General features: G+C 40.5%; 1 protein-coding gene across 1 annotated transcript in view; it reads right to left on the reverse strand.

Annotated features, from left to right (window-relative positions):
* The window catches only part of CNTNAP5 (contactin associated protein family member 5), an 828648-nt gene that overhangs the window by 89534 nt on the left and 725448 nt on the right, over positions 1–13666 (reverse strand). The gene's annotated exons all lie outside the window — the stretch shown is intronic.

Consider the following 13666-nt stretch of genomic DNA (forward strand, 5'->3'; position numbering starts at 1 on the left):
GCAATGCCAGTGCTACCAGACTGGTAACCACACATTGAGGAATTCTGCTCTAAGGACCCTTCAGCCTCTCCTAAGTATTAGGGAGGCACGTGAAAGATGTAAGCCCAAGTCATCCAACTCATTGTTCAGTTTTTCAGAATGAACACACACACACACACACATACACACATACACACATCTTATATAGGAGTTATACTTTGCACCATGCACTGGAGATTGTACCTTATAGCAGTAGTTTTCAAAGTGTGGTCCCTGGGCCAATACTTTCAGGATCACCTGGGAATTTTCTAAAAAGATAATTCTTTAGGCCCCACTTGTAGACAATAACAAACCAGAAATTCTCAGTGGGGCCTATCAAGCTGTGCTTCAAGGACGACCATGGGTAGTTCTGATGCCCACCAATTTGGAGAAGCACTACCTTAGGATGAAAGAAAATGCAGGTGGTAGAAAGAGATAAGATGCCTATACAAATCAATGGCTAGAAATCAGATAATCTGAGATCTAAGCCAAGCTCTGTTTCTGTTTATTGAGTCTACACACACCATTTCAGCATGTTGTCCCTCAATTTTCTTACCTGTAAGTGGAGTGAGTCCAAAGCCTTTCCTAATTACTCAAGTATTAAGATAGGTTGTATTATTGTCCCCAAATACAAAATTGTATTTCCTGTAAAGGATTACATGGCTTTAGGATGCTTAGGTGCCTCAGTCAGTTACGCGTCTGCTTTTGGCTTGTGTCATGATCCCAGGGTTCTGGGATCAAATCCCACATGGGTCTCCTTGTTCAATGGGAACCTGCTTCTCCCTCTGCCTGCTTTCCCCCCTGCTCTGCTGGCTCTAACTCACCAACAAATAAATAAATTTAAAAAAAAGGATTACACGTTCTTATCCATGGTCATGAGACTGGCAGTGCCCTGCTTGGTATTGGCCTCAACTATCTGACTTGCTTTAGCCAAAGACCTATGAGCAGAAGCTTTAAGAAGCACTGCATGTTTCCACAGGTATTCTTGCTTTTTCCTCTACTGTAGAAAAGAGGATCCCACTTAGAACTATTGCTTCATCTTGGGCCTCCAAATGAAATGACACATGGAATAAAATCACAGAAGCCGACCCACAGCCAGAGGGAAATAATGTGGATATTTGTTATGAGCCACTGAGATTTCAGTTGTGTTAGCTGTGACAGTGAGATTAACACAGGCATCGTGAACAGATGGAAAGACATAGTGCACGTAAAAACTTGTTGAATAAATATGAGAGGCCACCATATTCTAGGGAGGGTTACAAAGATTGAAAACAAGAAGCTAGGCAACTTAGGGGTACCACTGCTGGGATTTCTCTAACTATGTCTCTTTAATGGCATTGCCTCCCTTTGGCTTCTCCTCTCTCCTCTTGTCTCCATCCATCCCCACCCCCATCCCCTTCTATCTCTCCTACCTTCCGTGCAGTTTCACTTCTGCTTTCCTTTACTTCCCCAGCTGACATGAGGCTAGGACTGTAGGACTGTGGATGAAATGGAGAAAGAGGGCAGAGACTCCCATTTTGGCTCCTAATCAGGTTTCAATTTAGATACTGTTCCAGAGCAGAAAATCATTGTTCTCCCAAAGGATGATAAAATGGGCCAAAAGCACTGTAATAGGTATGGATACAATCACCTGATTATCAAAATGATAAGACCTCTAAATATGATTCTTTAAAAATGCCTCAAAGGCTTGAAATCACATTTACCTTCAAATATGATGTGAACCAAACAAATGGACTAAGGTCTTAATGTAAGTCACGGTAGACAACAGCTTGACTCTGGACGTGTAACAGGACAGAGGTCTGAAGAAGATGCAATGCACACTAATGGAGATTCTTTGACCTTGTCCAGACCTGACTCATTCTACAAGAGACAGAAACTTCTCCCTTCCAGATAGTTCAATCAAATCAAATCAAACAGTTGTCTTGCTCAAAGGCCCTAAGGCAATATGCAATTATACCTCCCAAGCTAACCTCTCTAGAGGCAGAAGCCTAATAAGACAGGGCCTATATAGGAAAAGCATGGGGACCAAGAAAAAAGCTTGAAGAGAAGGACACATGGTAAGTAGGCAACTTTCTGGGGTGAGTTACCACTGGTAGAGAAGCTTGCAGAACACCTAGCCTGGTAGCATGGATTTTCCCCTGCTATTCCTATTTTTCTTCTGTCTCTCATTCTGCTTCCCAGTTGTTTTTGTTGTTGTTGTTTTAAACTGTTTTGCTGTTACGGTTTCCTGTTCTTCCTTCTTTTCATTTCCATTTTTATTTCTTTCCCTTAATTCTGTATTACCTGGTCAGGTTTTTAAATTTAGCCTTGAAGCTGAAGGATTAAATCATTGAAACAAATCTCAGTTCATCGGGTCCAACTGACCAACTGTTACTTTCAGTCAACTTTAACTCTATCTTGGGTTGAATGCTGATTTAATGTAACTGTTTCATTAACAGCATCACCAACTGTCTACTGACTTTTTTTTTTAAGACAATGATGATGAAATTCTGGGTGACAGATGATTAAAATCTCCAGTAAGCCTCAGGTCACTGGGTTTTAACAGATCTGCACTGTCATTTTATTAATGAGGAATATTTTACCAATAGAAAACAGGAAACTTGTGGTAGTGATGCTGGTGATCTAATATGACTAATGTAAAAGCTAAACTGAACTTTCAATCATTCAATCAATTTATAATTTAGTGGATGTTTATAATGGGGTGAGCTTCATTCTAAATGCTGAGACACAAAAGACAAAGTTTGCGATTACCAGAGCCTACATTCTGTTTTTGATGGCAGGCACAAACAAATGCATGTATAATATAGTAGGTAATATCCAGGTAATAAGATGATGAAGGAACACCAAGCAGTATAGACGGCAGAGAGAGAAAAGTACGGCCTGACTCAGAGACAGTGTGGTCCTTATGAACTCTGCTCTAAGGTCCTAATACTGTGGCCTGTGGTCCAGGAAGGAGCCTTTGATAAGATGTCATTCACAGGGGGCGCCTGGGTGGCTCAGTGGGTTAAAGCCTCTGCCTTTAGCTCAGGTCATGATCTCAGGGTCCTGGGATTGAGCCCTGCATCAGGCTCTCTGCTCAGCAGGGAGCCTGCTTCTTTCTTTCTCTCTCTGCCTGCCTCTCTGCCTACTTGTGATCTTGTCTGTCAAATAAATAAATATAATCTTAAAAAAAAAAAAAGATGCCATTCATAGGGCCTAAATGAAACTGGTCCATTTGTAAATAGAATGCTTCTAGTTCAGAAGACAGGATTCTAGCAACACAGAGTTGTTCTCAGACCCCTATTGTCACTATTCCCCTGCCCACATCAACCATTATTAGGATTTCTAGTGGCACAGATTAATTTTTCCTGTTTTTAAAATGTATAAAAATTGAAATCACAGATATATGCTTTTTTATATCTGGCTTCTTTCAACATTAAATTTGTGAGATTTATCCATTGTGTTTGGTGCATATTTAAGTCATTCTTTCTTACTGCATCAAGTGAATATATAAAAGTCCTGAGCTTTTAATGCCTAAAAATCACTAGGAATATGGTAGGCAGACTCCAGGGTGGCCCCCATGTTCACACTCTATATATAGCCCCAACCACTGAGTGTAGGTGAGGACCTGTGACTTGCGTTTAACAAACAGAAAATGGCAAAGGTGACGGGATGTCACTCCTGGGATTCGATATCAAAATCCAGGTATTCATACACCTGCTGGTGCTCCCTTGCTGGCTTGCAGAGGTAAGCTGTTAGGGCCTATGGGGAGTTCCACCTGGCCAGGAACTGCCACCAAACTTAGGAGTGGAGAGCAAGGTCTGGGGAACAGCCAGCAAAAAATGGGGGTCTCCATTCTAAAACCTCAAGGACCTGAGTTCTGCCAACAGTCTGAGGAAGCTCAGAAGCAGATCTTTCCCAAGTGGAGTCCCTGATAAGATCATAATCCACCTGTGAGCTCTGAGCAGAAGACCAAATACGCTGTGCTTGTATTCCTGACACAAGGAAACTGTGAGATAAGAAATGTGTGCTCTTTTGAGCCACTAACTTGAGAATGGAGAACTAGTATAAGAACTCAGATCCCTGGCTTTCTAGCATAGTAATTTTTATCCCTTTGTTTTGTTACAGGTAAGACAAACACCCTATAAACAAATCAACATTCTTTCTCCGTAATCCATTTTCAACAATAACCAAGGTGGCAAATGCAAATCATGAAGTACATTAGCTCTGGTTTAATCGTTTTAAATCTACAGCAGCCTGTCGTTTACCTTTAAAAAGCCATTTATTAATTGTTCAGACACAAGTGAGAAAATACGTAGAAGCAGATAAGGTTGGGTATCTCAGGACATTCCTGGGAAGAATGATCTTAGAGGAGGTAAAGAAGAAAGGAAAACGAGGGTTGTATCTTTTCACGGTGCTATTTTCAGCATGCATTTCCCATAGATGCATCTTAAGTACTTTGGAGCAATGCCAACCAGGGTGCAATGTAGATATAAGTCAATATCCTTACAACACAGGCACTTAACAAGAAGACATGACTGATGCAATACACCTGCTTGCAGGAGAAGGAAGCTCAACCGCTCTGGGGAAATAAGTTTCCGATACCCCATTTCTACTCCTTTTCACTTTGTCCTTGATTTATTGCCTTTGCCTGGCTTCAGCATGACAAAGGCTTCAGCTTTCACTATAAAATGATATTCCAGATTCCACTAAATATATTTGTAAGACAAGGGCAGCCAACAAAATTAAACTGCCGGCACAAAGACCAGCTGTTATTTAAAGCTAGAGAGAGATTACGGGGGATTATTACTTTAACAAAAAAAATATTTCAGCTATGAAACCAGTGCTTATTTCTCCAGCACTTTGGCTGTGTGCTAATTTATCTCCCACCTTGCACGGATTTAGTCTTTCATTGCCAATTTATTAGAAAGCCTGACAAATGTCGGTGGCCTATGGTACAGGACACCCAGGCTTACTTAGTTATTGCTACGGATAGCAGGAAATCAGGACCTTCAATGGGGATTTATGTGTGCTGTTTCTTTGATTTTTTATTGTGCTTTCATTTGAACCATCAGGCATTTCATCTTTAATCTCGTTCATCTTTTAGATGCCCCATCTATGGATGGCAACACAAACAACTAAAACCCAGCAGCAGTACAGTCATGGGGCTGATGATTTGGTCACCGTTTTTCCTCTACCAATTTTAAATGCGATATTTTATCTGTTTCAAACTGCCTCTCTTTTAAGATACCTTTCCTCAGACCTTTGTGTACGTTGAGAGGAAAAATACCTATCAAAATTAGAAATAAGAGGATAAGAGTAATCCATTTTTATGATTTGCTGTTTCTTCAGGTTTTTTCTCTCATTTTAGCTTCATGCTTTTAAGTAAAGTTGTTATCTGATTTAATTTATTCTCCTCGATTCTTAGCTGCACTTTAGTGCACCATAAAGATATGACAGTGAACTCTTTTGAAGATGAACCATTAGAATATGCTTTTAAAAGGCTCTTTTGCTTGAAAAAAAGTGCCCTGTTTTTATTAAAATCTTTCAAGCAATTTCACTAGAAAATGTTGTCCATAGTGGCAATGTAGGTGTAGCCACTGGGCCCCTGAATGGTGCTAGACCAGTCCTGTGTCCTTGAATTAGTGTTATAGTGGTGGATCCAACAAGTTAACAGAGGCAGAGACAGTGACAATTTTGGTAACAGGCTGCTGCAGAAACCCAGTAGAAGGGCATTTAAAACAGTCTTTGGGAGGGAACCAGAATGCTTCCCAGAAGTGACATTAAAGTTAGACTGGAAGAAATAAGAATTTGCCAACAAAGAAGAGATAAAGGTGGGAAAGAAAAGAATGATTCAAGCAAAGGTAACAAAATGTGCAAAGACCCAGAGGTGAAACAGCATGATGCATTCAACCTTGGAACATAATTCAATATGGGGAGACGGTACAGTGGGGTATGAGAATAATAAGAATTGGAAGTTCACAGGAAAGTGAGAACCTAGGGTTGAGCCGAGTTTGGAAATTAGCCCAAGGGCAGTGGGAGCTATCAGAAATGAGTGACATGAATATATTTGAATTTTGAAAAGATCACCCTGGTCAGAATAGAGAATGAATTAAAAGGGCATAGGCCTGGAGGCTGGGAGAAATTTTTGGACACTGTTGGCCGTAATCTGATTCTGAGGTTAGGGTGGCCAGAGCAAAGATTACCAGAGTGGGAGTGTACAAAAGTGATAGATGTAAGAGACTGAGGAAGTAGATACAATGAGATGCAAGAGGGTTGAATAAAACTTGGTGACTGATGGACTCTGGAGGGGTAAGGAAGAAGAAGATATGGGTGATGCATATCTCTGACTGGTTGAGCATAGAGCACTCCTTTGAGAAAGGAAAGACTCGAGCATGGGAAGATGTAGCTATAAGCATGTGTATGTGTGTATGTGTGTACGTGTGGGCATGCACATTTGTATCTACATGCATACACATGTGTGTGCATGTGTATGGGTGTATTGCATGTGTGTGCATGAATGTGCATATATATACATCTGTGTGCTGAGAGGTTTGAGGTTAATCTGGGACACATGGAGCTTGAGGAGTCTATGTGACAGTCAATTAAAGTTACCCCCTCAAGCAGTTGAGACAATCTTCCTGAAGCCACAGCTATCTGTATAATCACTATCTGAAGTCCGGAGAATGGATGATATCTCAGTGAAGGTATATCTTTGCTCCAAAAAAGCCGGAACTGCCCCCAAGGAAGCCAGTGTACAGGGGGCAAGCTGAGAGTAAGTTATCTACACAGGTGGCTGAGGAAGTAGTTAATAGCATAACATGTTCTAGCAAACCCATGGAAGTTAAGGCCTGTGAGAGATGTGGTAGTGAGGGGGCTTCTTAGTGGTCTTGCCATGCACCATTTCAATAAAGTGTGCTTAACGATTATGTAAATAGAACAATTTTTTATACTGAATATTTCCAGTAAAATTGTTTCACTCATTTATTCTTCTGTCCATTAATTATAAGACTTACTTCACTAATTAAAAACAGGGAAATGGGGTATGTATACAACTCATTAGAGATAATCCTCTAATCTGCCTTCAACCAATATCCTGTATTATTTATATGTACTTGTATTTATATGTATTTATATTCATTTACTGGTAGGGAGAACTAGTTTTCTATTAACAAAACCATACACCTCTTTCTTTATGTTCAAACAATGGATTTATTCATGCATTTAACTATTGTTTATGAAAATAATACTGTTTAATAGTCAAAGAGCATAGTCAAAAAATTTCAAATAGTAAAACAAGACTTAACAAGAGAAAGCAACTCTTGTCCCACACCTTCCTACTCTGGTCCCTCTTCCCGCCATGCAGTGACTTTTGGTTCTATTAGTTTTATTGTTATTTTCTTTCAATTTTATTTAATTAAATATATTGCTCTTTCTTGATTTATTAATCTTAAATATTTTATTTTGCCTTATCACAATGGCAGACGAAGAATTACTTTTCTTGGACTCAGTCACATCCCCCCCATGCCTCCAATATAGGCAATCTTCAATTTTGGTTAGGTTGGTTTTTAAAGGCCATATTGTTGTGTCTGATGTAAATATCATCTTCTGCTGGTATCTATCACTTGTATGTTTTCTCTAAGAGCCACTCTCCAAAAGTCCTCTGTCAGTATGCTTTATTCAAGACCAGGTTTTCTCAGCCTTAAAGATATTGACCTTCCAAGCCAGGTAATTCTTTGTGGGTGGTTAGGGTGGTGAGAAGGGAGGTTGTCCTGGGTCTTTACGTTGTTTGGCAGCATTGCTAACTTCTATCCACTACACAAGAGTAGTGCTTCTCATCTGGGCAGCTAAGAATGTCTTCTGATATTACCAACTCTCCCCTGGGAGACAAAATCATGCCCAGTTGAGAACCACTAGCCTGACCAGTTGCTCACTGGGATTTCCGTATACCTGCCATCCTGAAATTATTTTGCCTATTCTGTGGCGGGTGATCTGCTTCCTGGATCTCATATCATACTTTTGTATATGTTTCCTTTTCAGGTGAAGTACATTGTAGCAGGCAGTCTCGAACAGGACCCCATGGATCCCTGCCTCCAGTAGTCATAACCTTGTGTACTCTCCTGCCACATCTCATTGTACCAGGTGTCACTGATGAGTTTACGTTCTGAAAAGACTCCTCTGTCTGTCTTAAGTACACTCCCTTCTGGGTACTTCTCTCTCCCTCTCTGTTTCTGTCTCTGTCTTTCTTACTCCTGCCATCCTCCACCATCTTCTCTTGGAGAAGCTGGCTGACATGTTGTTTGTGCAGCCCTTTGGAAAAGTCAAAGAACTAATGACTAAAGGCTCCAACAGCTACAGGATGGAGCCAGGAAGCAGGTCATCTACACTCAGACTACTGCAGTCCCTTCAGACTATGGCAGCGCAAGCCAAGGGGTAAGACCTCATGAGACACCATAAGCCAGAAACATCCAGCTAAGCCAGTCTCTCTCACAGAAATGTCTTTATACAGTTTAACCACATTTTTGTCGTTTAAAGGTACTAAATTTGGGGGTGATATTTTATACTATTTTATACTAATGCATGCTTATTAAGTAGCATCTTTACAAAGGTGTTTACACAGTCATAAACAATCACCCAAGCTACCTCCACCCTTTAATGCATAAAACTGCTTGCATTCCTTCCTCACATTTGACTAATAATTTCACGAAGCATAGCATTCCAGTTTGAAACCATTTTCCCTTAGGACTGCAAGGATGCTTGTCCATTATCTTCAAATTTCCAGTGTTTCCATTGAGAAATTCTCCACTAGTTTGAATCCTGATCCTGTCTTTACCAAAATTAGGGTTCTGTGTTTGCCTTGATGTGTGACTTCTTCTGTCCACCGTGCTGGGTAGGGAAGCAAAGTTTTACATATAATTTCTTTTACTCTGTATTTTCCAGTACATCTTTGCTAATGTTCTCTTCCCATGTCTTCACCATTTTTATACATCTAGTTAGAGAGTGAACATCATGTTTTGCCCTCCAATTTTCTCTTTTGTCTTCATATTGCCACATTTTGGTATTTTTGTTCAACCCCTGGGAAATTTCTCAAATATTATCTTCCCACTTTCAAGATTTCTAACAATTTCCCCTACTGCATTTCCAGGAGTTATTTTTTATCGTTTTCGAGTTTCATTTTAAACCATCACGTTCTTGTTTCATGGATTTATATAGTCTCCTACCTGACTGAAATAACTGTAGTTTTAGTTTCTTCTGCCTCTTGCGTTATCCCTGTTTTCTCCACTAATCTCCATTTATTTAACCACTTTATCTTTCTCTTTCACCTCGGAGGTTTTATGGAAATATCTGATGGCCCTAGTCATCTGTTCACACTTGTGACTGAGGCAATACAAATTGGATTGAAGATTCTCTGTGCAGGGACTGAGTTTGCCAACAGGAGGGGCTCACTGTTAGGTGGCCACATGGGGGCACTATTCTTTTTAATGGGGGTATCCCTAAAATTATAGTTATCAAATATATTTTTCATGGAATTGTTCAGTCCTTCTGTGGGAAACTCATCTCCTGCATGAAGAAAGAAAAACTTCACAGTAAGAGATCTTGGAAGAAGGGAGAATTGAGGCCAGGGATCTCCTACCCCACTGTACAGAATGCCAGGTCATTTCTCTCTTTAGTCTTCTATCTAGATCTTTCCCTCAGCTTTGGAAACTCTGGTTCAATTTCTATATGTTACTAAATATGTCTAGTATTCTGGGGCAGAGGTGAAAAGGAATTTTCTTACCTTCCCAGGCAAGAAAAAATCAATTTAGAGTCAACAGTTCTCTGCAAAACATTCTCATGTTTCCTTTCCTGATTTCGTGCCTCATCCGAGACTCTATGGTATACAGAATGCCCCGGCCTGAGCCTATCTCATGAAACCTTCTCATTAGCATGCCTTCCTAGTGACTTGGACCCAGTCAGCTTTCCTCCTCTATCTGATGTTCAGTCTTTTTTAAAAATCTCTTCATACTTTATACCCATTTTAAGCTCTGTTTTGTTCTCTTTGTCTTTTGGAGTTCTTACTTTTTTTTTAATTTTTTAAAAAAATTCCTTTATGCCACTGTGGGGGAATGTAGGAAGAGAACAACAATAAATTTGTGTCTTTATTCCTCATGTTTAGCTAAGAATATGCATTTATTACTCAAGATTTTTCTAAACCAGAAAAATTCTGTTGAGCCTTATTAATTATATTAAAATCACCTGTTCTGAGAAAGTAGCACTCCCCCATGTGCAATTTCACTTCAAACTTTCAATTAACAGTGACTGTCAAATTTGGCTGGCTAATCTCATAGCAGGGCTCTAGCTATACCCTATAACTTACATCACAGAATTTGGCATCAATAAGGAATACTAGTTTGTCCTTGTTTGTTTGTTTGTTCCCACTGGATAGTCTGTATGCTTCGTTGTGCGCCAAAGTGCAATTTTCCAAATAGAAGGCGATATCTGGCACCTCTTCCATTGGCGAAGTGTTTCTAAATATAGGGGTTTAATCTTCCTTATATACTTTCCCATCCTTTCTGTCTGGTCCATCTTTCATTTTTATTGTTTAAAGATTTTATTTTTTAATTTGACATGGAGAGAGATCACAAGTAGGCAGAGAGGCAGGCAGAGAGAGAGGAAGAAGCAGGTTCCCTGCTGAGCAAAGAGCTCAATCCCAGGACCCTAAGTTCCTGACCCGAGCCAAAGACATAGGCTTAGCCCACTGAGTCACCCAAGCTCTCCTGGTCCATCTTTTAAACAGAGTTCTGGAAGCCAGGCACTACAGAGAGTGAACATGGCATTCCCAACCCAGCACACACCCCATGTGAAAGCTGAAGCAAACATCAGAGAGAAGGCAGCAGGTTCCATGAGAGCAGCATACAGAACAATGAGAAGTCCGAGAACAGAGCAGAATAGTTCATAAGCTAAAAAGTGATCAGTGGGCTTTGCTTTTTAGCCTCACAGGTTCAATGCTGTGTCTTCTTGGATAAGTCACTTAACTTTCCTGTGCCTGAGTTTCTTCACCTGTAAAACAGGGAATGTTGGTGGCAACTTCACAGCCATTGTGAGGAAATGAGATGAACTAAGACAAAACTAAAAGTGTTGTTCAGCGTGGGGCAAATATTAGCTGCTGTCAACTGGTTTTGAGCTGGGAGGTCAGGGTGGTGGTAAAAATTCCGACTGGACTCGGAAAGTTGAACACCTGCTCACCCTGTCTCCACTGCAGCTTTAGAACAGTAGATTCGACGTCCAGGGCCCTCATTGCTAAACTCTGAGAGGATAAGGGACTTATTAAAGTGGAAAACCATCTTCAATAACTTTGAATGAAGAGAAATAATGATAATCTAAGGCCTACTTGCTGCACAAAAGGTAATTAACTGCACAGAGAACTGAATAAACCCCGAGCTTGGGCTTTCTGCTGACAGTTTCACATCTTGAGGTTCAAGTATTTACAGATCAAGCGTTCTAAGGAGAATAAAAACATGTCTTTTCTCTTAGAAAATCTTTCTTCACACAGACTGCAACAGCTTTCTTAATCCTTAAACCCCTAATTAGAGTTCTAGTCCAAAAGCTAACCACCCAGTTCCCTCTTCTCTTCAACTGTGGCTTTAAAAAAAATCAAGGTGGCTCAGTCACTAGCCAGTGTTTTGTTCCGTTTTTTTTTTTTTTTCATAACTCTTCTTTGTATTTATCCCACATCTTTCATCTAGTTTCTTCAAACCCTTTACAGACAGGATCTTATTAATCCTCAACAACACTGCTGCACGGCCCTTGACCATTGCAATTATCCCAAATTTACAGATGAAGAAACCAAGGCACCAAGTGCACATCTTTTCTCTTTTTACAAACAATGAAGCATAAGAGCAGATAATAATTCTCTTGGTTCTCACAGGACAGTTGTAAGCAACCAGCCTTGCTGGGGAAAAAAAAAAAAGAGAGAGAGAGAGAGAAAAAAAAAAGCAAAGCAAAACAAACAGTTGCTCAATTCTTGGAAAATTTCTAAAGAGTTTTTTAAACTGAGAAAATTCAAAGACCCTGAAGGCTCTCAGAAAATAAAATCAAAGAATGCCAGTTCCACAGAGCCTCACTGCCCAAACAACCTTACCTCTCAAAAGCACATCACAGGTAACAAAATGGAATCAGAGGAAGACCAGCATTTAGGATACTAATACTTGGTTAATATAATGTATGTTCATGCCCACATTTGCTAGAAAGCCTGTTGTGATAAACTGAAAAGAACTGCCCTCTTTCCCCTAGTACAGCCCCACTGGCGCTCTAGAAAGACCTCTCATGGACTCTGGGGGATGTCCTCACACTTTCCAGGCATAATTCAATCCAGGAATACCAAGGCCAGCTCCATGCTAAATACTCTGCTAGATGCTGACCTTACGAAGATGAAAATTGTGTATGGAATCCAACCTCAGTATTCTCCCTGAAGCCAACTATATACCTACATGCTCTTCTACTATGAGCACATAGGACAGCATCGAGCACACAGTAGGTGTTGTGGACTGAATATATGTGACCCTTCAAATTAATATGTTGAAGTCCTAATCCCAGTGTGGCTAAATTTGGAAACAGAGATTCCAGGGAAGTAATTATGGTGAAATAAGAGTGGGACTCTGATTCAATAGGATGAGTATCCATTTCAGAAGAGAAACCAGAGCACGCTCTCTTTCCCTCTCAGGCACATGCATACCAAGGAAAGGCCACGTGAATATACATCTGCAACTCGGTGGGAGAGCTCTCACTGGACACCAACTCAGCTGGTGCACGGATAACAGACTTCTAGTCTTCAGAACTGTGAGAAAATAAATTTCTGTGATAAAGCCACCGATCTGTGATAATTTGCTATGGCAGCCCTGGCAGACATATACAGGAGGTGTATTAAATAAATGTTCATAGAGTTAATTGTATTTTGTAATTTATTTAAGAGAGAGAGAGAGAGCAAGTGAGTTGGGAGAAGTGGGGGAGGGGCAGAGGGAGAAGAAGAGGGACTCTAAAGCAGGTTCCATGCCTAGCAAGGAGCCTGATGCAAGCTTTCACAACCCTGAGATCATGACCTGAGCTGAAACCAAGGGTCGGATGCTTAGCCAACTAAACCACTGAGCTGTCCCTTGTAATTTTTGTTACCCTTAATTTCATGCTAGTTTTGATTATTGATCTTCACTCGGGGACTTAGAGCACTGACTCAGTAGCTCTGCTCTTGCTATTTTGGTTTCCTTGATGCTGGCACTTACTGCCCAGCCAGCTCCACGGTCAGAGTGGCGGGGGCTTGAGGTAGGGGTTCCCACGCATTTAACTATATCTCCTCAGTCATATGTCACTGGGCTTGGCCCTACTATGAGCAGAGCTTATTTAATCCTTTATATACCCTGTTCTTCAGTTATTTTATGTCTCTCTTTGTCTGTCTTTATTTCAGAAAAATCAGAGAAGTTCCTCAACAGTCTAGTTCAGAGTGTATTTGAGAAATCCACTCTTAAAGGTTTTTTGTTTTGTTTTCATGCTTATGTTTATCAAAAGTTTCTGCCTGTACCTAATGACAACAGCCAACCTGGAGGTTGGAGACCCTGTGCCTCATCTTTCTCCTTCTTCAGGGTAATGTCCCCTCAATTAGATGCTCTGTCTCTAGACGATGGGTGATTTTCATGTC

Source organism: Mustela putorius, unplaced genomic scaffold, assembly GCF_011764305.1.
Source record: "Mustela putorius furo isolate JIRA1106 unplaced genomic scaffold, ASM1176430v1.1 tig00003867_pilon_pilon_pilon, whole genome shotgun sequence".
NCBI lineage: Eukaryota > Metazoa > Chordata > Mammalia > Carnivora > Mustelidae > Mustela > Mustela putorius.